General features: G+C 40.7%; 1 protein-coding gene across 6 annotated transcripts in view; it reads left to right on the forward strand.

The window, feature by feature from the left end:
- OTUD7B (OTU deubiquitinase 7B) overlaps nucleotides 1–25,619 on the forward strand; it is a 129,873-nt gene that overhangs the window by 65,810 nt on the left and 38,444 nt on the right. Inside the window, exon 1 of one of the 6 annotated variants that reach the window (XM_054455782.2) lies at nucleotides 24,180–24,234. The exons of 3 other annotated variants lie outside the window; for them this stretch is intronic. The gene's annotated coding sequence lies outside the window, so the exon portion shown is untranslated. Of the gene's footprint in view, nucleotides 1–24,179; nucleotides 24,804–25,619 lie in introns of those variants that run through there. 2 more of the 6 variants (XM_054455785.2, XM_054455786.2) reach the window with 2 other exon arrangements.

A 25,619-nucleotide genomic window follows, 5' to 3' on the forward strand; every position in this document is an offset into this window, starting at 1 on the left:
GAATTAATAAGCTCTCTGAGGACTAGAGTTTAGGGAAAGAGCAGAAGGACAAAGAAAATGGTACTGATAAACCTAAACACGTCTAAACCTAAACATGTCTCCTATCTTGTAAACACGGTCCTAGGCACTGAGATGGAGGTAAGGGAGACAAGGAACCCACGAGGAGTGTATGGGTCTAGTGGGAGGAGACAGATATGTAAATATATAGATGGAATGAAGTGTGATAGATGCTGTGATAGAAGTATGTAGCAGGGAGAGTGGGAGCCCAAGGGTCAGTTTTGTCTTGGGCACGCCGAGGTTGGAAAGAGCCTCCCTGAGGAGTTAGCATTTGAGCTGAGTCGTGAAAGATGAATTAAGGATATACTCTACAGATGACAAGAATTACATTCCAGTCTGAGAAAATACTATGAACAAAAGCTTAAAGGAATGAAGGCCAGACTTCTTCAGGTAACTTTTAATCATTATGGCTGGAGGATGGGATGGAGGGCAGGCTGAAGAGGTAGGCAACGCTGGATCATACAGAGCTTTATCTTTTTTTTTTTTTTTTTTTTTGAGACGGAGTCTTGCTCTGTCACCCAGGCTGGAGTGCAGTGGCACAATCTCAGCTTACTGCAAACTCCGCATCCCGAGTTCACGCCATTCTGCCTCAGCTTCCCGATTGCTGGGACTACAGGTGTCTGCCACCATGCCCGGCTAATTTTTTGTATTTTTAGTAGAGGCGGGGTTTCACCATGTTAGCCAGGATGGTCTTGATCTCCTGACCTCGCGATCCGCCCGCCTTGGCCTCCCAAAGTGCTGGGATTACAGGCGTGAGCCACCACACCCGGCCTGGAGCTTTATCTTATACTGCAGTATATCATGAGCCATTTAATGAGTTTCACATCCTAGAAAGATTATGTCAGTGGTGTGTAGGGTAGATTGGAGATGGAGAAAGCAAAATTCCTTTCAATAACCTCATTATACTGAACACATTTATTGAGAGTGATCATATTTACAGATTCATGGAATCAGACAACTGGAGGGACTGCTATGCTTTCTTAGTTTTCCTCATTCATTTTCAAATAGAATACCTGAGGTTTACTCAGGATCACAGAAGTGGTTCTGTGATAGCTTAGTCTAGAATTCAGTCTTCAGTATGTACTAGGTGATTAATAAAGGTGAGTTCACCTCTCTCTTCTCTCCCAAGTCCCATTTCAGTGTTTGTCATTCTGCCACATTGCATTGTACTAGCAGATAGAAGGGCTTAACGTCATTCCATTCTACCGCCTTTTTTTAACCAGTCCAAAGTGAATAGAGGTATTTTCCTAGGTCTGACTGAGAAAGATGTTCCCTGAGAGTACCATTGGGAAGAGGGGCAATTCGGTGCCCTGGACTGGGCTGAATAAGGTGTTAGGATTTTTCAGCTGTAGTGATTCAGATGTAGAAGAATGTCAAGGTATTTGTTTTGTTGCATGTCTTTATCTCTGCCACTAAGCTCCCTTTAAGTTGTTTTCTTTTAAACTTAGTTTTAATTTGTGCCACTGAAACTTGTTGAATAAGCTGTGATAAATTGGGCACTGATTAAAAGTATATTTATCTAAAAAAAAAAGAATATGTGAACAAAATTTAGAAAAGCTCAGGGAAAAAACCCAAACAGAAACAATTTTGAGCCTACAACCCAAATTTGATGGACATTAACATTTTGTCATATTTGTTTTAAATGTCTTACTCTCTTTAAAATATTAAATACTCAGATTCTGCATCTTCCCTGTATTTTCATTTTCATTGGATTTTTGTGGAGGGAAATTGTTTGGTTTTAAAGTGCTAAGTGAGAGTTTGGATTTTGTGTTTTAGTCACTTTTGCTGGAGGAGAACAGAACAGGGTAGAAGGCATCCTCTAAGTCCTTAGATTCCCCTGGGAGAAGTTGGAACTTAAGGACGTGTGGAAGGATGGATACCTTCCATTGATAGGCCTTCTTCAAAACTTGTCTGAGTTGTGGTTTTTAAATTCTTTTCTCTGGGCTCTGTCAGCATCTTCCCCATAGAAGGGCCTTGGTTTGGAAGCTGTCCACTTTAACAGAGCTGCCAAGTCTTAATTCTTTCTCAAGTGGGCAAGGGTACATTTTGTTTTTGTTTGTGAGTATTTGGGAGAGGGAAGGGGTGGGTAGAGAGGAGGCACAGAATAGCTACTTACAGTGAGTACTTATCTGAATTCCTGTGCAACTGGAAGTTTTCTTGGCTGTTTTAGGGGAGATAACTTGGTTACACTGGCATTTAAATTATGTGGGAAGGTGGTTTTTCACTCCGCTCTGCTATCTGATTTGAGATGGCAATAAACCTTCTTGTCCATTTTTGTCAGTCCCCACTCTACCCTGTTCTAAGCGCCGCTGTTTGAGGGATGTGAAGGCTCCTCTTCAGTCTAAAACTGAACAAGTCAGATATCTCCTTATAGTTTTGGGAAACCATTCTGCTCCTGACTGTTTTTGTGTTGACTCCTCTATTCTTCCAGTCACCTGGCCCTTTATTAATTTTACAATTTTGCATAATGAGATATTTCAAACATTTAGAAAAGTTCAGGGGAAAAACCCAGACAATTTTGAGTCTACAACCCCAACCTGATGGACATTAACATTTTGTCATATTTATTAGATGTCTTACTCCCTTTAAAATATTAAATGTTATAGATATAGCTGAAGTTCCACCCTGCATCCTTTCCTCCTTCCTCTTTCTCAAGAAACGACTACTGGCCTGAATTGATGTGTTCATTCCTTCATGTTTTATACTACCCCCCCCCCCACATCTTTATTTATTTATTTATTATTTATTTATTTTTGAGATGGAGTCTTGCTCTGTCACCCAGGCTGGAGTGCAGTGGCACGATCTCTGCTCACTGCAACCTTTGCCTTCCGGGTTCAAGCGATTCTCTTGCCTCAGCCTCCTGAGCAGCTGGGATTACAGGTGCATGCCACAGTGCCCAGGTAATTTTTGTATTTTTAGTAGAGACGGAATTTTGCCCTATTGACCAGGCTGGTCTTGAACTCCTGACCTCAAGTGATCTGCCCATGTTGGCCTCCCAAAGTGCTGGGATTACAGGCGTGAGCCACCATGCCCAGCCCCACATATGTATTCATAGGCAACATACAGTTTTGTTTTGAAATCTTACATAAATAGGATCATGTATGTATCCTTTTGTAACTTTTTTTCTCAACATTGCTTTTCAGATGTGTCTACAGGTAGATCTAGTTCATTCAGTCACCTAAGTTTTAAACCTGTTTTCTCCATTGCCCTCCCCACTTGTCCTGTTTTTTTGTTTCTTTGTTTTTTGTTTTCTTTTTTTAAGACAGGGTCTTGCTCTGTCACCCAGGCTGGAGTACAGTGGCGCCATCTTTGCTCACTGCAACATCTACCTCCGGTGTTCAAGTGATTGTCCTGCCTCAGCCTCCCAAGTAGTTGGGACTACAGGTGCGCGCTACCACACCCGGCTAATTTTTGTATTTTTTAGTAGAGACAGGGTTTCCTAATGTTGGCCAGGCTGGTCTCGAACTCCTGACCTCAAGTGATCTGCCTGCCTCAGTCTCCCAAAGTGTTGGATTACAGGCATGAGCCACCGCACCCAGCTCCCACTTGCCCTGTTTTGTTTTGTTTTGTTTTTAAAACTTACCCATTCTTAAAGTCCCAGTGTAAACTATCTCTTCCACAAAAACGTTCCTGATTTTCTTTTTTCTCCAGCAGGATATAATCTTTCCCACAACTGAATCTTCCTATCATTTTTGTTGGTACTTGTCATGTGGTAGCTGTGTATTCTTGTATTTTGGTTTATTTGTGCTCTTGGCATGCCTCTTCTACTATACTGTAAGCTCTCTGAGAGCGGATAAGTAGTCTCTTTTTCTTTGTATCCCTTATGAGGCACGCCATAGAAACTTACACATAGTAGGCACTTAGACACTGTTCGTGACTAAATAGATTATGAACAACAACAAAAGTCCATCCTTTATGTTGGTGAACTATTAATTTGACTATTGGGGTGGACCCCATGAAAAATAAAGCTTATAAACAAACACTTGGCACTGAAAATTACATAAAAATGTACATAAATGGTAAAAGTAGTCAAGACTAACTTCCTGCAGAGGTGAGAGCAAACATTCCTTGGAAAATGAAATGGGAATTGATAGGTGATAGCATCCCAATTGGGAAACTCCTGGGAATTGATCCTGGTGGCTTTTGAGGCAGCATGTTCCTGCGGCCAGACTCATTTCACTAGCTATCAGATTCTGGTTTTGTCATCAAGGTCTTGACACCTTCACAGGAGATGGAGATGAGCTTTAAGAAAAGGCAGCCTGTCTATTCACTTAATAAACACTGCTGAGGACCAATGTGTGTATCCAATTATTGGATACACACATTCACACATATATATGTACATGTAGTTTTCACCTCATTCCTTTTTTTATGATGAGGCCAGGTTGTGTGTCAGCATATTTTGAAGCTTTTAATTTCTGTAACATATAGTCCCAATATAACATTATTTTGGCCTTATGGAAGCTCCTCCCACCCCCAAGTAGGAAATCAATATTAAGTTAAACTATATGAAATTGCCATTTTGACAATTTTGCTTAGTTAAACCTTGACAGTTTTGCTTGGTTAAACCAACAGGTTGTGATTTCCTCTTGGCATTCTGAGAGGCAATATCATGGACCTTTTTGAAGTAGATAATCCCAAATCCATTCTTTTTTTTTTTTTTTTTGAGCCAAGGTCTCGCTCTGTCACCCAGGTTGGAGTAGAGTGGCACGATTGCAGCTCACTGCAGCCTTGACCTCCCAGGCTCAGGTGATTCTCTCACCTCAGCCTCCCAAGAAGCTGGGATCCACAGGTGTGCGACACCATACCTAGCTAATTTTTTACATTTTTTGTAGAGATGGGGTTTTGCCGTATTGCCCAGGTTGGTCTCGAATTCCTGGGTTCAAGCAGTCTTCCTGCTGCCTCCCAAAGTGTTGGGATTACAGGTGTGAGCCACTGTGCCCGGCCCATTTATACGTCTAAAATGCATTTCTGAACTTTAATTTGCAGGGGATTTTCTTTTGCAGTTATCTTTAGCTCAAATTTTTAATAAATGCTTTTTATTTCTGAGCACACATTTAGTATATTTGAGAAGGTGGAGGGGGAACGTATGAGAGTTGTAGGCCACAACAGGCTCTAGGAAATAAACCTGAGATGAACATTTTTGCTATAAATATCTACATGTAATTGAGTTGTCTTTAATGAGGTTATAGTTCCTATGAGTAAATGACTTATTCCTCCCCTTACCTGCTACCCCCATGTCTCCTCTCTAGTCTTGATAAGGAGATCTGGTGGGGGGCGAAAACCACAGAAAAAGATAATTGTCCGTGTCTCTTTGATGTTATTTGGGGTCTTAAAAGGAAAGAGGGCAAGAGCCCTAGTTCCTAGCACCAGGTTGTTGACCTTGTGGCTACCAGAGCTGTTCTTAGGTTGGGAGAGAAGAGAATACAGAAGACAGGGGAAAGAGCAAAGAAACAGAGTAGGTAGGAGTTAGCAGATGTTATAAAATAGGATTGAGGAACAGGAGCAGAAAGAAGGGGATAGGTATAACCATTTAAAGGGCTTCTGTTTCATTCTTCAAAATCTGGCTTAGAATCCTTTATAAGCCTTTTATATTAACTAATCAAAGTTGTATCCAGGCTACACTCTACAGATACCTACTCAGAGAATATTATAGATAGTATGCAGCTTTGAGAGTACCAGTGCTGTGTTCTAAAATAGTTCTTTGAAAAGTCAGGGTCATTTTAAATGAGTTAGTCTACTAGTGCCTTTTGAATCATTAATAGCTAACATCAAAAGAAAAGGAAGAGCGAATTCCTCTGAGGCTTTAGTGTTAATTAATATTGATATTTACATGAAGGTAGTCCCATGTGAAGAATTAAGGCATGACAATGGGAAAATACAATGATGCTAACTAACAAAAATGTAGTTTGTTTATTTATTTATTAGAGACAGGGTCTCACTGTGTTGCCCAGGCTGGTCTTGAACTCCTGGGCTGAAGCCATCCTCCCACCTCAGCCTCCTGAGTAGCTGGGACTATAGGTGTGTGCCACCATGCCTAGTTCCAACAAAAATATATTTTTTTTGGAGGACTGTTATAATAGTCCAGTTAGAGGACTGTTATAATAGTCCAGGAAAAAGACTGTCTACAAGGGTAATGGTAATGCAGAAAGGGGGAGAGATTTGAGTAATTTGAAGAGAGATAAAGAGAATTTGGTAACTGATTATCATGAAAAAGGTTAGACAAGAATGATCACACATTTTCAGTCTGGGTAATAGCAATAGGGAGAGCTGGGTTTGGTGGGTTTCTGATGCCTCTCCAAAGTGGGGTACCTTGGTAGACAGCTTTGAAAGGTACTGAGTCTGGCTCAGCATTCTCAGTGGATACTGAATTCAGGGTTTAAGTAACTGGTTTATGTTTGCATGCCTAGTAAGTAGTAGGACTTGGTGTGTATCATCCGTTCTTTTGATTGTTGTTTAGTGCTCTTTCTACTAGATCACATTGCTTGAGGGGAGATGGGTCAAGTGGTTAAAAACAGAACGATGCCTGGAAAACGAAATGGGAAGTTGAAGACCACATTATGGTGAGGTTTAACCACAAGCTGTTTCAGTTCCGTATGGGTTTTCCTTATATTTACACACAAAATGTGTGTACTTATGTTTATCAGGCTCTTAATGCAACAGTGGCCTAGGTTTCTTAGAGCTGTCTTCTGAGATTCAATTCGTCATATTCAAGGGGAAAGATTTCTTCAGATTTTGGATTTAAGTGCATATTCTCTCTGACTCCCAATTTGAAGATACAATTAGTGTCCCCCCCATTCTCCCTGCAAGAAGGTAGGCTTGCTTGATTTGAAAGCTGTGGGTGAAGTAGCCTCAAAGGCCCATTAGTCTTTTTTTAGTAAAAGGAAGAGAGCTTTAGACCCAAATCTTTCAGGCTTATTTACCCTGTCAGCAGTTAAAAACAATTTACTGACATAGATCTTATTAGCTGAAAGGGAGAGTAAATACTATAAATCAATTGAGTATTTTTGCTAATAGGAGATTTTTTTACGGGGTCGAATAGCCTTAGATCTTTTGTATTTGCTTTTAAAATACATAGTCAGGCATATTTAAGATGTGACTCATTCCTACCCCTTTTCTTGTTTTCTTCTTTTGCCAGACTTTTATCTATGTGATAACAGATACTTGAGGATTGAAAATACAATTTTCTGAATCAGCTAACACTTGTTATGCACCTACCATAAGGGACTGACACTGTTATTTAATTCCGTCTGCCAAGACTAAATATTCTCGGATTTTTTGACTAGGAACTCAGCTGCTTACTGGACTCGGCTCCTTGCTGTCACAGTCTTAAGCATTTTTAAGTGTTTTCTGCTAGGTAATGCTCACAAGAAATCCTTGTGCCTATTCTTAAGCTTCTAACTCCAGAATAAGCACCAGTCATCCTAGGTATGGCCCATGGTGATAGTAGTAAACATCTTCTAATGCTTGGCTTCTTCCATGCTTATCCTATCTTATTCCTGGCCACAGCTCGTCTGTCATAACTTCTGACCTGGCTGGAGAATAAAGGGAAGAAAACTTAACTATTTTTTTTTTTTTTTTTTTTTGAAGTTTTTTTTTTCTTTTTTTTTTTTTTTTTTTCTTTTATTGTAATTATTATTATTATTATACTTTAGGTTTTATGGTACATGTGCCCAATGTGCAGTAAGTTACATATGTATACATGTGCCATGCTTATTTAGTAGCAAGATCCTAGCCTGAGTTATACTAAACATTTTATATAACACCTCATTTATACTCATAGCAATGCCATAAAATAGATATGCAACCTTAACAGATTAATTCATTCAAAGGATGTATTAATGTGATTTAGGCACTGTTTAAGGTCCTGAGGATGCTGTAGTGAATGTCAGATGAAGTTATCTGCTAAGCAATAGAGACATTAAATAATTTACCCGAGGTCACAAATCAAGAAAGTAACAGGTAGGATTTAGATATAGCTCTAACGGATTCCAGAAGGAATGTCTGCAACCATTGTTACATTATGCCACTGTTTACATATATTGGATGTTCTCTGTGAATATATAAAGGTATAAAAATAGGTGGAACCCCAGTTTTTTTTTTGTTGTTGTTAAAAATGTTCTTGATGAATCCAAGAAAGAAATGTGTCTTGGTGCTGAAAAGCATACTTGCACAAGAATGCTTTTCCTCTCCTCCCCTCGCCTCTCCCTTCTACCTCTCCACTCACTTGTACCTGGGTGTAAACTGGACAGTGTGACCTGCTTTGGCATTTGAATGTGTTTGTGCTTTGAGAACTAGGAGAATGTTGTTTGCTTGTTTCTTTTTGGCTTCCTGAAAGTTCGTGCCTACTTGCAGGTTCTTTCTTGTAGCACAATGGTGAGTAATGTGTTGTTAACATTGTAATGTGGTCATGCGAGTTGGAATTTTTTTTGTTTTCCCTCAGTTCTCTCTGATGAGTATGCAGGTAGGGACTCTTGAGTCAAACTTGCCCGCTCAATTCATTCAAATTGAAAAAGCTTTCTGTATTCAGAGGACTAGAAAAGAGTTTTGAGGTTGGGAACAATACCAAGATCCAATGTCTTGCCCAGCTGAAATTCAGTTTTGTTAGCATTCTAGGTTTATTCTTTAGCTTGTGCTATCTAAGAGAGGACTTGTTTTAGATTATGGCCACTATTACCGTGTGCCATACCTGGGATGTGTGGTCTTTACTCTGGAGTCAGCATCTTCAGAACAGGTGCAAAGATTTATTTTGAGCATTTCCTAGTAGAAAGCATAAAAAAATGCTTAAGACTTAGAGTGAGTAGCTGAGTTCCAGTAGGAATTGAGTTCCAGTTAAGTTCTAAAGATTAATTAGGTGGGATCAAGGTTGCCAGTGTTTTTTTTTTTTTGAGGTGGAGGTTTGCTTTGTCACCCAGGCTGGAGTGCAGTGGCACGATCTTGGCTCACTGCAACCCCTGCCTCCCAGGTTCAAGCGATTCCCCTGCCTCAGCCTTCCTAGTAGTTGGGATTACAGGCACGCACTACCATGCCTGGCTAATTTTTGTATTTTAAGTAGAGGCAGGGTTTCCCCATGTTGGCCAGGCTGGTCTCTAACTCCTGACCTCAAGTGATCCACCTGCCTCAGCCTTCCAAAGTGCTGGGATTACAGGCATGAGCCACTGCGCCCGGCCAACGTTGCCAGTATTAGAACTGTCTGGTATTGGAAAGCTAATCAATTTAGTATTGGGGATCCAGGAGTATCTGGGCATGGTTCATGAGGTTAGTGAGATGATTTATGTGGATGTATCGAACCCACAAGTAATGCATGGTACTTGAATTAGGTGCACAATAAACGTTAAATCTTCAAAAGGTCCTTGAATGCTAAATGTTGTCAGTTTGTCTTTCTAGAGCAGCTTCTTTATTGTTAGTATGCCTTCTGTAGAAGAATATTTATTAAGTATTTAACTATGGGTAAAGCATTTGGGAAAAAGATTGAGGTAAACAAAGATTTATAGTGTCAAATTCTTGCTGAGACTGTAATCTTAACATTTATACACTGAATCAATTAGACCTAGAATTTAAGGGGATAATTTACAGGGAAATTTTTCTGTGATTTTTGCATTGCTAGAGTCAGTCCAATGCTTTTTTGATAGAAATAACTTCTTGAATTGAAAATGCTTGCTCTTTAGTTCCAGTTAATTTGGGTTTGATTAGCCAGGCATGGTGGCTCGCCTGTAGTCCTAGCTACTCAGGAGGCTAAGGCAAGAGGATTGCCTGAGCCCAGGAGTTTGAGGTTACAGTGAGCTATGATCATGCCACTGCGCTCCAGCCTGGTTAATAGAGCAAGACTCTTGTCTCTTAAAAAAAAAAAATTGGTTTTTTTTTTTTTTTTTGAGATGGAGTCTCGCTCTGTCACCAGGCTGGAGTGCAGTGGTGTGATCTCAGCTCACTGCAACCTGACCTCCGCCTCCCAGGTTCAAGCGATTCTCCTGCCTCAGCCTCCCAAGTAGCTGGGTTTACAGGCTCATGCCACCACACCCACCTAATTTTTGTATTTTTAGTAGAGACGGGGTTTCAACTTGTTGGCCAGGATGGTCTTGATCTCTTGACCTCGTGATCCGCCCACCTCAGCCTCCCAAAGTGCTGGGATTATAGGCATGAGCCACCGCGCCCGGCTGGGTTTGGTTTTTGATGTTTGAGATAATTGCCTATGATATTTCCTTTTATCCCCTCTTCATTTTTTTCAGTAAATGAGGTAATACATTTGAAAGTATTTTATGAACTGCAAAGTTAGCACTTGTTATCACCACCACCACTACCAATAATAGTGTTAAAAATAATAATGGGATAGGACTCACTCTTAGAAGGGTTGGTTTCTTGGATTAATTTCAAGAAGACTCAAAAAACAATGAGATGTTTACCAGATGGCTTGTGTACTAATTGATACCTTTTGTAGTTTTTGTGGAAAGGAGAAGGAAAAACAGAAACCTTCACTGAAAACTTGGCCTATGTAATTGTGGTCATTGTGAAGCATTGCCCATACTACTTGTACCCACTCAGTATGGGGCAAGAAAGTTTAAACAGGATTTACATGTTTGACCCTAGAGGCTTAGAGTACATTCTATTGGAAGCATCTGTCTGCACAGGAAGCAACTCATCCCAGTTTTGGTAAGATCAACCACATTCCTATAATACAGATATTATATAGTAGATATTTTAAAATGTATCGATATAGATCAGTATCTGCTTGTTTTCCCAGATTAGTAAGATTAAGGAAACAGTGCCTTTGACCAAAATATTTGGTTAGATATTATCATAAAAAAACCTTTACAGTCAATTTCTGATGATTGACATTCTTGGAGAGGAACACATGACTTTAATAATCCAAAGGAGCAAATTGTTTAGTAAATTTGTTTAGTAAATTGAAAAAGCCTCTCACCTTTTAAAATTTCCTCTTCATCTTTTTCTGTCTCTGGTCTGGCACTTAGTAAACCTTTTATTAAATAAAATAAGTTGGCTGATATCTATCTTGGGGTTTTCTCTGGAACCAGTCCATTAGATGAACTTTTGGAAAGGAGAGATAACGACTTATTGACTGATGCATCCCCTTCACTTAGCAGCCTGCCTGGCATTAAGACTGGGTCATTATTAAGTGCTTTTTGAATGATTGAGTCAGGATGTTAAGGTTTTCATCAGGAGAGAATTGCAGTGACCTGGGCACTACTATACTGATGGTGGGCCTTCCTCAGGGGAAGAGGAAATATTGCCTTCCTACAAATAAACTTGAATAAATGTGAATGTGAGGAAAGTTATTGCTTTGATGCTTTCAGGCTGTATACTTTCTTTTTTTTGAGACAGAGTCTCTGTTGCCCAGGCTGGAGTACAGTGGTGCGATCTCAGCTCATTGCAGCCTCCACCTCCCTAGTTCAAGCGATGCTCCTGCCTCAGCCTCCCTTGTAGCTGGGATTATAGGCATGTGCCACCATGCCTGGCCAATTTTTGTATTTTTAGTAGAGATGGGGTTTCCCCATGTTGGCCAGACTGGTCTTGAACCCCTGACCTCAGGTGATCCACCCATCTCAGCCTCCCAAAGTGTTGGGATTACAGGCGTGAGCCACCATGCCCAGCCAACACTTTTGGCTAAGGAGAAGTAATACAGTATGTTAAAAGTTGGTGGTTTATTTCTCTCTTGGTTTTATGTTTTGTCCTGTTCAAAATTTAGCCATAGGCCAGCCCGGTGGCTCACACCAGCAATCCCAGCACTTTGGGAGACTGAGGCGGGTGGATCACTTGAGGCCAGGAGTTTGAGACCAGACTGGCCAACATGGCCAAACCCTGTCTTTATGATACAAAAATTAGCCAGGTGTGGTGGTGCACGCCTATAATCCCAGCTACTTGGGAGGCTGAGACATGAGAATTGCTTGAACCTGGGAGGCCAAGGTTGCAGTGAGCCGAGATTGCACTACTGCACTCCAGCCTGGGTGACAGATTGAGACTCTGTCTAAAAAAAAAAAGATAATAAAAAAACCACACAATTTAGATATAGCTGTGATTTCTGGATGGTGTATGATAAGTAACTTCAAACTATCAGTAGAAGAGAAAAATTATCCTGATGTCACACATAATTTTGTCCTACCCTCTTGCTACAAAATAGTTATAACATTAGAAGAATACTTACAAATTCAGTTATATCTTTAGTAGCGATGAGCAAAACATAAATGATTATTTGGTTTTGGCATGCCTTCATGATTTTCTTATTTTGAGACGGAGTCTTGCTATGTCGCCAAGCTGGAGTGCAGTGGCGCGATCTCAGCTCAGTGCAACCTCCGCCTCCTGGGTTCAAGTGATTCTCCTGCCTCAGCCTCCTGAGTAGCTGGGACTACAGGTGCGTGCCACGCCCAGCTAATTTTTGTATTTTTAGTAGAGATGGGGTTTCACCATGTTGGCTAGGATGGTCTCGATCTCTTGACCTCATGATCTGCCTGCCTCGGCCTCCCAAAGTGCTAAGATTACAGGCATGAGCCACCGTGCCCTCCCCCATGATTTACTTTATAGATGATTTCCTTTCCTAAATGTGGCTTGCTTAAGTGATTAAATTTCCTAGGTATACATCTTTTTCTTTGGTATGCATCTGCAGGAGTAAGAGATTTAGCTGGGAGGCTGGGGAAAGGCAGTTTTTGTGAATAAATCCACAAAGTAGGTCCCATGGAAAATTGAGGGCTAGTGGTACATGTGAAGTCAAGGAAAGATTACTGGAATGGGAGTAAGCAGATTTATATTCTGTACTCAGTTTTACTATAGTTAGCTCTTTGAATCTGGACAAGTCACTTAATCTCACTCTCCTGGTTCTGTGTGTTGTCATCTGTAACTTAAGGGTATGGAATAAAAATAATCTCTGATGTTCTAGTTCTAAAAGTTTATGATTCTAAAGTGTCAATCAGGAAAACAGACTGACTTTCTGTACCTCACCACCAGGTTTGTTCTACATAAGACCCAAATGTGAAATGTTAATTATATAAATGAAGTATATATTCTATGTTCCCAGGTAAACTAGAACTATCAGATTGTGTTATATGCTTGTAACTAATTTTATGTGCATAAATAAAAGAGACTTGGTTTCTTCTAAAAGAAAAATTATTATTATAAAAGGTACAATCAGTAGAAATGAGAGGGCCAAATAGTGCCCAGGATACACTGGGTTAGAGTTTCTGCTTTTTAACACCAACCTGGAAAATGTGTGTGTGTTTGTGGGGTTGGTGGGAGGTGGGGAGGATAGTTGTGGCTAGGAGACAATGTAGTGAATATGGATAGTATTTTAAAAAACAAAATAGTAAGAGTTATTTAGGCTGTGGAGTTTGCACGTCTAGACTGATCTGGTTTGCTATAAATCCCTAGAAAACTGATATGAGCCCTGCATTCTGAGTCCAAATACATAGGCCCAACCTCTGTGCTATCTGGGTATCATTTAAGCTTTGTAAACTTTTTTTTTTTTTGCACGGAGTTTCACTCTTATTGCCCAGGCTGGAGTGCAATGGCGCGATCTCAGCTCACTGCAACCTCCGCCTCCCAGGTACAAGCGATTCTCCTGTCTCAGCCTCCCAAGTAGCTCGGATTACAGGCATATGACACCATGCCTGGCTAATTTTTTGTATTTAGTAGAGACGGGGTTTCACTATGTTAGGCTGGTCGCAAACTCCTGACCTCAGGTGATCCACCTGCCTTGGCCTCCCAAAGTGCTGGGATTACAGGCATGCGCCACCGTGCCTGGCCTAAGCTTTGTAAACTTTTCTATGTGTATGTGTTTTCCATCAGAATAGATGGGATTAAAAACCTCAAAAAGTATTTAATTTGAAAAATGTTTATTATGAGGTTATGTTTATGAAAGTGCTTTAGAAACAAAAAATTATAACAGGGAAGCTATTAGTGAACAGACAGCTGTACAAAAGTTTATATTTATTTATATGGACCTATTTATACATCTCGATGGGACAAATTTGAAACCAGTATGTAACTCACAAGCCTATTTTAGGTATAGATAACTCTCAATTATCCACATATACGGACTAGCATGAATAGTTTAGAACCACAAATATTTGCTAGGCATCTACTATGTGCTAAGCAATGTGTTAGGCCTGTTTAGAATGTTTCCAAGCATAAAAGAAAGGTGCAGACTTCAAGAATCTTACTTCTGTCTTGAATGTACTCTTGTCCTCCATCCTGGTGAGCTTTTACATGTCCTTAAAGGCTTGCTAAAAGTTTAGAAGCTTCCCTAACCCACCTCGGTAAACTGGTTGCTTCTATATCTCTTCCTACCCCAATGGGCACTAATAACATGTTTATATTTCTCTCATCGGATCAGAGTGCCTTGAAGGTAGGACTGGGATATCTCCAGGCCCCATGGCAGTGCCTGGTAGATGGTAGACCAACTTGGTAAATTTTGAATGAATGACTGATAGTCAGATTGGAGAGTTAAGATGTGAGTATCAGGAAGGTCAACTAGTATCACAAGACAGTAAGTAATAACAGCAGATGCCAGGTGGATGTTTTGAATACTGGGCCTGTAGATCAAATGAGATTTAAGTATGGCTAGGAAAGATGGAACTATGGAACTTAAAGATGGAGAATTTTAAAAAATGACAATACTAATAAGAAGTATCCATCTTTTAACTGAATTATATAATTTTATAAAAGACAAATTAATTTCCCTCCCTCCCCCCGCCCCCCGCCTTCTTCTTTTTTTTTTTTTTTTTTTTTTTTTCACAGGGTCTCACCCTGTCACCCAGGCTGGAGCACAGTGGCACTATCATAGCTTATTGCAGTTTTGAATGCCTGGCCTCAAGTGATCCTCTTGGCTCAGCCTCTTGAGTAGCTGGGTCTACAGTGTGTGCCACCATGCCCAGCTAATTTTTGTGGGTTTTTTGTAGAGATGGGTCTTACTGGGACTACAGGCGTGTGCCACTGCACCTGACCCAAATTGTTCTGAGGCTTTCTTTTTTTTTTTTTTTTTTGGACAGAGTCTTACTCTGTCACCCAGGCTGGAGTTCAGTGGCACGATTTCGGCTCAGTGCAAACTCTGCCTCCCAGGTTCAAGCGATTCTCCTGCCTCAGCCTCCTGAGTAGCTGGGATTACAGGTGCCCACCACCACGCCTGGCTAATTTTTGTATTTTTAGTAGAGACAGGATTTCACTGTGTTGGCTAGGCTGGTCTCGAACTCCTGACCTCAAGTCATCTGCCCGCCTCGGCCTCCCAAAGTGCTGAGATTACAAGTGTGAGCCACCACGCCCGGCCTGTTTTGAGGCTTTATAAGAAATTAATCAGTACTTGCATGCTGAGGGAAATTAATTTACCAGAAGAAATTTATGAAGTGGATTAATTTCCTGTGGATAACCAAGAGTAGACAGTATAGTAATTTGAATTTTTTTTCTTCTATTTCTCCCTTTGAGTGGAAATTCTGTAATTTATAGTGAAATGACTAAAGAAATCAAGAAAGGGAGAGAAGATTGTCAGCTACTGAATGAATGTTTGAGAATTGATTCTAGAGAGATAGTGTGTTTTGCTATTAGCCTAGTCTCTTGATTTATAGTGTTTTTTTCTCTTGTGTCAAAAATTGAAATTAGAATCTTTAATAGGTCAAGTAGAACTTTTGTTTTTGCAGGTTATTCTTTTAAAAGTTGAATATGTTGAGAGCCCAAACCTTGGACTATCTTGGCCTTAGTTGAAAGGAAGAAAACAGTTCATTGTGTGTTGCAAATAGACATGCTGGTCTGGATCTAAAAAAAATAAACATTGACATGATTCTTCTTTCTATTTAAGCTACTATTGTTGTGCCAATATTATAATAACAGACTTTCTGTATGACTCTCCCTGCCCCCATTTTCCCAAAGATTACTTCCCTTTTGCAAGTCTTCCAAATTGTTAAATTTCCCAAATAACTGTAATATAAGGAGCCTTTATCAATAGCACTGAAGAGACAAATGCCAATTTCCAAGTTCTCTGTTCACTAGTCCCTGATCTTTATATTACCCTTTGGTTATTAATGGGATTTGTCTGTTGGAGTTTTATATCAGGCCTGCTGTTTGTAGGCCTGATACAAAACCAGAAATTCTTGAAAAAATAGTTAAATTTTTTTCTGACACACACACGTACTAGTGGTAGTGATGAAGCCACCAGGGGCTAGTTCCTGAGAACTTAATGTTGTGTATCCACAATAGCATATGATAAACAAATAAATTGTTTTGGGAGTGGTTATATGATTGAGTTGAGATTTTTTTTTACTCCATGTTTGACTTAGGGGGAGAAAGTAGACATTCCCCAAGTATATCTTGCAGTAGAGGTAGAAAACAACCCAGAAGTATGCAGGGTGAGTAGAAGGATATGTAAACATTTCCTTCCAATAATCAAAAAAATAGATAATGTACATGAGATTAAGAGACTATTACAAAATCTTTGAACCTGGAATGAGTAGAAGTAGTAAGAGGTACAGGTGGGGGAGGTAGGATTGGTAAATTAAGACATTGGGATTCCAGTAAATATGTATGAAATTGCTGTTCCTGGAGATTTGGGAATGAATGAGCTATGTAGCTGTGTACATCTAGGAAGGGACAGACACTTTTCTTTTGCTGTTATTTTTGAGAGACCATCTGGTGGAAGGTACAACTAAGGAACCCCCTTTAGGATATTTTCTTGAAGGCTTGAGTTGAAACGCACTGGATTGGAAATGATAGGCTGGGAACTGTGTGTATGTGTCAAGACTCTGTTTTGGAAATGGTCGTGGGACTGAAGGGTTTGTTTAGCAGGGGTAGAGGAAGCTTTTAAAGGAAAGATACAGGGAGGGGGCTATGTTGGGCACCAGTGGAGTGAGATAGAGTGTATGGGAAGCAATTGGGCAGAAAGAAGGCAACTGACAATTGTTGAGGATTTATTGTATATCAATAAGCTGCCCTAAGGCTTCACGTATGTTATTTAATCCTAACAGGAGGGCTGAAATGCATACATTTCCCCCATTTTATACATGAAGAATCTGAGGCACAAAATGGTTATATTACTTATCTATGATTACACAGCCCTTAAATAGTAGCTCTGGGATTGGAACCAAGATCTGTCTGAATCCAGAGCCAGTTCTTTCTTCTGATGTGGAGTTGAGAGGAGTTGAAGCAGTGAGGGTGGACTTCCACATGGTGGACTGCCCGTGTTTTCTTAGTCCTCCTCCCTGGACAAAATGTGGCATTGTATGTGAGCGTATGTTCTCTGGAGTCAGCTGGGCTGGGTTGATAAAAATCCTGGGTCTGCCACTTTTACCTGTGTTGCCTTGGGCGTATTACCTAACCTCTGTGAGCTTTAGCATCTTCATCTGTGATGTGGAGTAACAATACAGAGTTCTCAGAGTTGTTTGGAAGTTTAAATGAAATAATATCTAAAGCTTTAAAACGTATTACTTTCTTTCTCTTCTTACTTTGAGACTCATCTTGTTACTTCTGGATTGTAAGATTTAGTGTTATATAGATCCCTTTAGAGTAGGATTGGTCTGGATTCAGGACTAGATCCACAAATAAAAGAAAAAAGAAAAAAAATAGTAAAATTAGTCATATTTTCTAAGAAGGTTATATTTTGTTTCTTTGACTTGAAGGACCCATATTAACTAAAAACAATCTGCCAAGACAATTATTCATCTCTCCCTCCCACCTAATCAAGAATTACGTGAAAGTTCTAAGTGCCTCTGTCCCTCCTCTTTCTCTCTGTCTGGATTCCTTGTGACTGACATCATAGACATGGAGGAGTCTCTGACTTTTTAAAGTTTTTGACAGTCTTGAATGGTGTGGTTTTCCAGTGAGTTATGGGAAGAGTTGGAGAGGACTCAAATGCAGCTCTAATGCTTCAGTGGAATCAGGAGATGGTTAGAGTGAAACTCTGGAAGCTTTGGGGGATGTTGTAAATGAGAGAATGCAGGGTCAGTAGTTTCTCTGGCATTTTAATAGAGCTTTATTATCCATGGTCTTTAATTCTGGGTCATTTTTCTCTGTTATTAAGTAAGTTGGACACTTGGAATATGCAGACTGATTTTAATATTATTCTGAGCTAAACAGTGTTTAGGAAGAGAAATTTGTTGCAAATAAAGTCGTATAACAATCTTAAACAGATGTCTTTGAGATGAGTTACTGTTTTAGACTTGTCTGTGTACAACACTGATAGACTATCAACAGTAACCATGTGTGTGTGTGTGTGTGTGTGTGTGTGTGTGTGTGTTATGGGGTACCATACAAATATACTTCAGTTCATCTGAACAAAAATTGAGTGCCTGCTAGGTGCTTGGATGCTGGGGAATATTGGATGAACAAGCCGAGATTCCTGCCCTCAAATTGTTCCTGGTTTAGTGGGGAGACAAACATGTAAATAAACACAACTACCAAGCAGGGTGATAAACATTATGGTAGAAGTAGCGTACAGGGTGCAGTGGGGGCACCAAGAAAGAAGTGGGCAATTTAGGAAGTCAGAGAACTTTTGCAAATGAGGTAGTATTTAAGTTAGTTTTAAAGAAGAGGTAAGAATTCACCTGCTACACCTAGGAGTTACTCCAGTTAGAGGGAACAATATTTGCAAAGGGACTGAGATTTGAAGCACATAGTACACTTCGGGAATTCCCAGTACAAGGAAGGGAACGATGGGAGGTAGAAAAGGCTGGAGAATTAGGTAGAGCCAGATCATGAAGGGCCTTGTTTGTCCTGTATAGATTTTTTTTTTTCATACAGGGTCTCACTGTGTCCCTCAGGCTGAGTGCAGTGGTGCCATCATGGCTGACTGCAGCATCAACCTTCTGTGCTCAAGTGATCCTCCCACCTCAGCCTCCTGAGTAGCTGGGACTACAGGCATGCGCCTCCACACCCGGCTAATTAAATTAATTAATTAATTTTTTTGTAGAGATGGGTTCTCGCTACATTGCCCAGGCTGGTCTTAAACTCCAGGACTCAAGTGATCCTTCCTCCGTGGCCTCCCAAAGTGCTAAGATTATAGGCGCAAGCCACCAGGCGTGAGCCACCATGCCCGACCCTGTATAGGAATTTGGTTTTTTGTTTGTTTGTTTGTTTATTTTGAGATGGGGTCTCGCTCTGTCGCCCAAGCTGGAGTGCAGTGGCACGATCCTGGCTCACTGCAACCTCCGCCTCCCAGGTTCAAGTGATTCTCCTGCCTCAGCCTCCCGAGTAGCTGGGATAAAAGGCACATGCCACCACGCCTGGCTAATTTTTCTATTTTCAGTAGAGATGGGGTTTCACCATGTTGGCCAGGCTGGTCTTGAACTTTTGACCTCAAGTAATCTGCCCGCCTCGGCCTCCCAAAGTGCTGGGATTACAGGTGTGAGCCACTGCTCCTGGCCCCTGTATAGGAATTTGAGTCTTAGGCTTTAGCCATTGAAAATCCATTGAAGAATTTAGAACAGTGGGATATAATACTATAATATTGGCATTTTAAATTGCTCATAGTGGTTGCCTGTGGAGGCCAATCAGTTGATGGAGAGAGGTAGAGGGAGGAGTTAGGGAGCTATTTCCTGGGGTGCAGGTTATGAAAACCTGAGATAGAATAAAAGAGCTGTAGCCTGTGGAAGGTTTTGCAGGGATTTGAGAGATATTTAAGGTAAAATTAGTAAAACTTAGTGAAAGATTATTTGTGTGGATAAGGCAAGAGAGAAGTCCAGGGCGGCTCCCTGGCTTGTGACTTGGATGATTGGGGACTATTTGCTACAACAGGCAGTACTGGAAGAGGAATAGTTTGAAAGGATGGGAGACAGAGATGAGAGAATAAGCTCATGTTTTTATGTGCTGAGTTTTAAGTGCCTGTATGATTCCCAGGTGAGGTGGAAAGAATTTGGGGGTGCAGATACATTTGGAGTCATGAACATTTGGGTGCTTAGGGCTGTGAATGAAGTTTGAATGAGAAGATGGAAGGCCTAAGGCTAGAATGGTGGGTGCACTAAGTTTGTTTCAGGCACAGAAATGGGGGTCCACAAAGATGACCAAGACACAGGGCCAGAGAAGCAGGAAGAATGGTCAGTAAGTATCAAATGCTACAAAGAGAGCAGAAGTAAGGATGATTGTGATGATCTTATATATAAGCCAGTGCCATTCTCTTTCTGCAGAAGCCTATTTTTGTAGGTTGAGGACAAGGAGTTTTGCAGGGAAGAAGAGAGTAACCGCCAACAAATAGGAGCAGGGGAGGAAACCTAAAGGAACCCCTCTTGCTTTTCTTTGTAATTTTTTTTTTTCTGTGAAGTACGAGGCAAGGTCATTTGACAGGAGTAAGGGGAGGTGATGTGGATTGGGTGGGAGGCTCAAGGAGCATGGTGAAGGTATGGGATAGTAGCTCAGAAGATTGAAGTACTAAAGTTAAGCAAAGATAGCAGTGTTTCAATAAAAGCAAGGTGGCTGAATAACATGTTAGTAGTCATATTGCTCTGCAAGGTTAGCAGGGAAGTTAGAACGTGGGATCCATCCAAGTTGGACAGATGAAATGGATAAGGGAAGTAAATTTTCACAGGAAAGTAAATTAGGTGATCAATTATTGGTTTTACTTTGTTAGGTAAGAAGAGATAAAGTGGAATCTATCCATTTTTCTTAACCTTCACTGCTTTTATCCTGGTTTAGGTCTATTTTGCAAGAATTTTCTAATCAATTATCTCCCTAAATCCACTGTGCTTCTTCCAAACTCTTCTCATTGTCACCAGGGTGATCTTTTAACAATTCACATCTGATTATGTTCTACCTCTGCGTGCAACCCTTCAGTGGCTTCTCATTATGTTTAAGATAAGATCTCAAATCTTTAACAGGGCCACTAGGCCCTCTCTTCATCCTCCTGTAGCAACATTCTCATCTTTATGTTCCTTCCTGCCATGGAAGTTTAGTGTATGTTTCCTCTGCTTGGAGTGTTCTTCCTTTCCCAATTTGTCTCTCCAATTGCTGCTTAATCTTAATTAATCTTAATTCGTAGATGAAACATAATTTCCTTGGGGAAGCTTTTCCTGACTCCCTATAGGAGATAACACTCCCTTCTCTAACATTTCTTTATTATAATTATAATTGTTTGTGAAAATATTTGAAAAGATTATGAAAGGCAGAAATGTTAGATGAATTGTGCAGGTGGTTGTTGAAATTGCTTAGGAAGATGGTAGGATTTCATGGGTTTTTTCCTCCATGCTGGAAGCTTTTGAGGATAGGGATTGTGTCTAGTTCACTGTTGTGTTTTTAGTCATGAGCATAGTGCCTCACACAAAGGCACTCCAAATACTTTTGTTGAATTAATGAATAAAGTGGTTAAGAGACTGGATGTTTTAGTGAGCAGGCAGGTTTAAAAGTAGAGAGGAGGCCGGGCATGGTGGCTCACGCCTGTAATCCCAGCACTTTGGGAGGCCAAGTCAGGTGGATCACGAGGTCAGGAGATCAAGACCATCCTGGCTAACATGGTGAAACCCCGTCTCTACTAAAAATACAAAAAAATTAGCCGGGTGTGGTGGCGGGCGCCTGTAGTCCCAGCTTCCCAGCTACTCGGGAGGCTGAGGCAGGAAAATGGCGTGAACCTAGGGGGCGGAGCTTGCAGTGAGCCGAGATCAGGCCACTGCACTCCAGCCTGGGAGACAGAGCGAGACTCCGTCTTAAAAAAAAAAAAAAAAAAAGTAGAGAGGAAAAGCTAGAAGGAGATGAGGTTGTGGCCAGAGTAAAATGTTTGAGTTTAAGATTTAGAGGTAGAATGGTTTCAGGAAATGGCAGGGTCCAGGTTTGAGTTGTTGTTGTAGAGGTGGTCTTAGTATTAGAAGAGATAATGAAATTCTAAGGCAGAAATGTTAGGTGAGTTGTGCAGGTGGATACTGAAATTGCTCAGGAAGATGGTAGGATTTAAAGTTATTTAAGTGCCTTTGGTCCAGCTACTCAGGAGGCTGAGGTAGGAGGATTGCCTGAGCCTGGGGGGTGGAGGCTGCAGTGAGCCAAGATCAAACCCCTGCACTCCAGCCTGGGTGACAGAGCTAGACCTTGTCTCTAAATAAATAAATAAAGTTATATAAGGCAGATGTTTAAGTCTTTGATAAATATGAGAGATAGGCACAACCTTTTCCTATGGTGAACAAATTAAATGGGCAAGAATCAGGGGAGTTCCAGGAATCAGTAATGCATCCCCTAGTATGGTACAGTGAAAGAGCATGGGTTCAGACTATCTAGGTTCAGACTTTGGGCCACCTACCTGACTTTTGAAGTCTTTTTTGTTTCTCTGTTTATAAATTGGGAATAATGAGACCTGCTACAAGAGTTTTGTCATTAATGAGTAAGAATGTTTTTTTTTTAAATTTTATTTATTTATTTATTTATTTTTTTTTTTGAGATGGAGTCTCGCTCTGTCGCCCAGGCTGGAGTGCAGTGGCGCTATCTTGGCTCACTGCAAGCTCCACCTCTCGGATTCATGTCATTCTCCTGCCTCAGCCTCCTAGGTAGCTGGGACTACAGGCGTCCGCCACCACGCCCGGCTAATTTTTTGTATTTTTAGTAGAGACAGGGTTTCACCGTGTTAGCCAGGATGGTCTTGATCTCCTGACCTCGCAATCCACCCGCCTCGGCCTCCCAAAGTGCTGGGATTACAGTCGTGAGCCGCTGTGCCCGGCCAAGTAAGAGTGTTTTTAGAAGTGCTTAACTAATATTAACTTGTTAGTTTTTATTCTTGACTGCATCATTACTTCAGGATGGTATGGAAGTGGAAGTAGGGGTGAGAGGCAAAGATAGCAGAAGCGAATTTTGAACAACATAATTTATTCAGCCTGTTAAGTTTATATAATGAGGTCAGCACAAATATTTATGAATGAATATAGATACAAGCAAGTACGGATATAAGACAGGATTTTGTAAAATAAAGGCCACTGTTTGGCTCATAACAACATCATGATGTTGATCTACAACAAATGTTTATGTAAAGAAATGCTGTGTCTAATAATTTTGCATGAAAATTCCATCATCCTTGGGAAGTAGGTTTTATTGTCCTGGAGAACAAAATCAAAACCGGTATGTGAAAGTTATAGCTGGGGTGTGAGGCTGGTGATAGCTTTTGTTTTAGTTTAGAAAAGCATTTTATAACAGTTAAAGCTGTCCAGTAATAAAGTAGTCATTATAGCAAAGTAACGAGGTCCCTGTCAGACCTTGTATTCAAGTGGAGACTATGTGATTTTTCAGAGATGTAATAGAAGGATTCTTGCATGGGGGGCAGGTATTTGGATTGAGTAATTGCTAAAGTCCCTTTCAGTTGGAAGATGTTGATGCCAGGTGAGAGCTGTCTTTACACCATTCAGTTAACAAATAGTTGAAAACTCCTCTGTTTTATTTGAAAGGTTGAATGCCACTGGTTTTCTTCTTCTCCCCCTCCCCCTCCCCCTCCTCTTCCTCCTCCTCCGTGAGACAGAGCCAAAAACTGTGTGTTTGGTTTGCTCTTTTTTTTTTTTTTTTGAAACAGGGTCTCACTCTGTCGCCCAGGCTGAAGAGTAGGGGCACGATTGTCGCACACTATATAGCCTTGACCTCCCAGGCTCAAGCAATTCTCCCACCTCAGCCACTCAAGTGGCTGGGACTACAGGCACACACGACCGTGCTTAGCTAGTTTAAAAAAGGTTTTTAGAGACAGGGTCCCACTGTGTTGTCCAGGGTGGTCTCAAACTCCTGGGCTCAAGTGATCCTCCTGCCTCAGCCTCTCAAAGTGCTGGGATTACAGGCATGAGCCACTGTGCCCAGCCCAAACTTTTTTTTTTTTTCGAGACAGAGTCTTGCTCTGTCGCCCAGGCTGGAGTGCAGTGGTGCCATCTCAGCTCACTGCAACCTCCGCCTTCCTGGTTCAAGTGATCCTTCTGCCTCAGCCTCCCTAGTAGCTGGGACTAGCCACCACGCCCAGCAAATTTTTGTATTTTTAGTAGAGACAGGGTTTCACCATATTGGCCAGGCTGGTCTCAAACTCCTGACCTCAGGTGATCCACCCTCCTTGGCCTCCCAAAGTGCTGGAATTACAGGCGTGAGCCACTGTGCCTGGCCCAAACACTGTGTTTTAATCATTGGTTTGATATCTCCATTTGGAATTTGAAAAGCTTAAGCAAGGTATTAGTGGTGATGTAACAAAAGCTGTTGTTCTCACCTGTTGGGTGGGGTTAGGTCAGCGTCCACAGCATGCACCTGGAGACATCAAATGTAAGAATGTGCTGTTAAGAAGTTTGGCTTAGTGCTTCAAATTTTTGCTAAAGAGCAAGGCATTGTAGATAATGTTGAACCTCTAAATTACTTTGTTAAAATGTTTTTTGAGAAGAATAGCCTGTGTGCTGTGTTGACATGTGAGGTCTATGATGCCATAACACTGGTTTTTATTCACTTCTCTCACTCAGAAGACTGTCTGGCTGTGAAATTGCCTGTATGCCTGAGTTGTATTAGTCAACTCTTTTCCTTTTTGCTGAGCACCTGTTTGTGATTACTATTTTGTGTACTTATTGTATATTTCTCACATTCTTTCAGAAAGTTATTAAAATGGCTTTACAGTTGCATTGCTTTTTTTTTAAAGAGAGAAGATTGAAATTTATTTTGCAGCTGTACACTTGGTTTTGGATTATTCATGTGTATAAGTTATTTGAGCTGCTACCACTTCCTGTGACCTAAGGCTGTGGCTAAAATGGGTTTGGAGAAGAAATTCTTGCCTGTACTGGGGGGTAGGGGGAGGATTCATTCATCTATGAATTCTGAAGGAATTTAATTCCTAATTCCTGAAGGTAAGGGACTGATTTACTTTGTAACTTGACATTTTGAATTTGAGGTATCTTAGACCAAAAGTTCTGTATGTATTAGTAATTCTTTCTGATAATTATGATGTTGAAACTCAGGTAAATTTAAAATTGACAATATCTAGAATGATAGATAGTCAAAGATCATAGATCATGAGGCTGTAGTGAACTGAAGAAGTTTATTTTTTAAACCTTGAAAGTATCTTATGAGTCATCTAATCCAAGTCTAGATTATAGAAGAGACAACTGAAACCCTGTAAGTAATTTGACCAAAGTCACCTAGTTAATACATATAGGTGTATGTAGGTAAACTCATGTAGTGTGAGGGAAGTAAGAGTAGTGATAGCATGGTTGATGTCCCTTTAGAAAGGAGAGTTTTTAAAACTTAGAAATAGAAGGGTGATAAGAAGTGCCCTAGAATTTCTGATCTGCTAAGCTTCAAATTGGTTGGTTTGTTGGTAGCTGATGTGGAAGTTGGCTTAGTCATTGAATCATTTATTCATCAGGCATTTGACTACCTACCATATTATAGATGCTACACTAGATGTTGGAGTTACAAAAATGAAGAAATCGTGTTCCTGCACTCATGGATCTCTTGTACTACTAGAACAGGACAAGAGAGAAAAATTTCTATTTTGCCATCTCTCTCTCTCTCTCAAAAAAAAAAAAAAAAAATCCAGTGTTAGCAAGTTAATGACCTGCTGGTTTTATAACCCACAAATCTTTTTTGTTTATTTGCCTTGTCACTTTTTGCCTTCAACAACTATACTTTGACCTTTCCCAAAAGGCAGGGAATTGGTGGGT

This window comes from Pongo pygmaeus, chromosome 1 (genome assembly GCF_028885625.2).
Source record: "Pongo pygmaeus isolate AG05252 chromosome 1, NHGRI_mPonPyg2-v2.0_pri, whole genome shotgun sequence".
Classification (NCBI taxonomy): domain Eukaryota; kingdom Metazoa; phylum Chordata; class Mammalia; order Primates; family Hominidae; genus Pongo; species Pongo pygmaeus.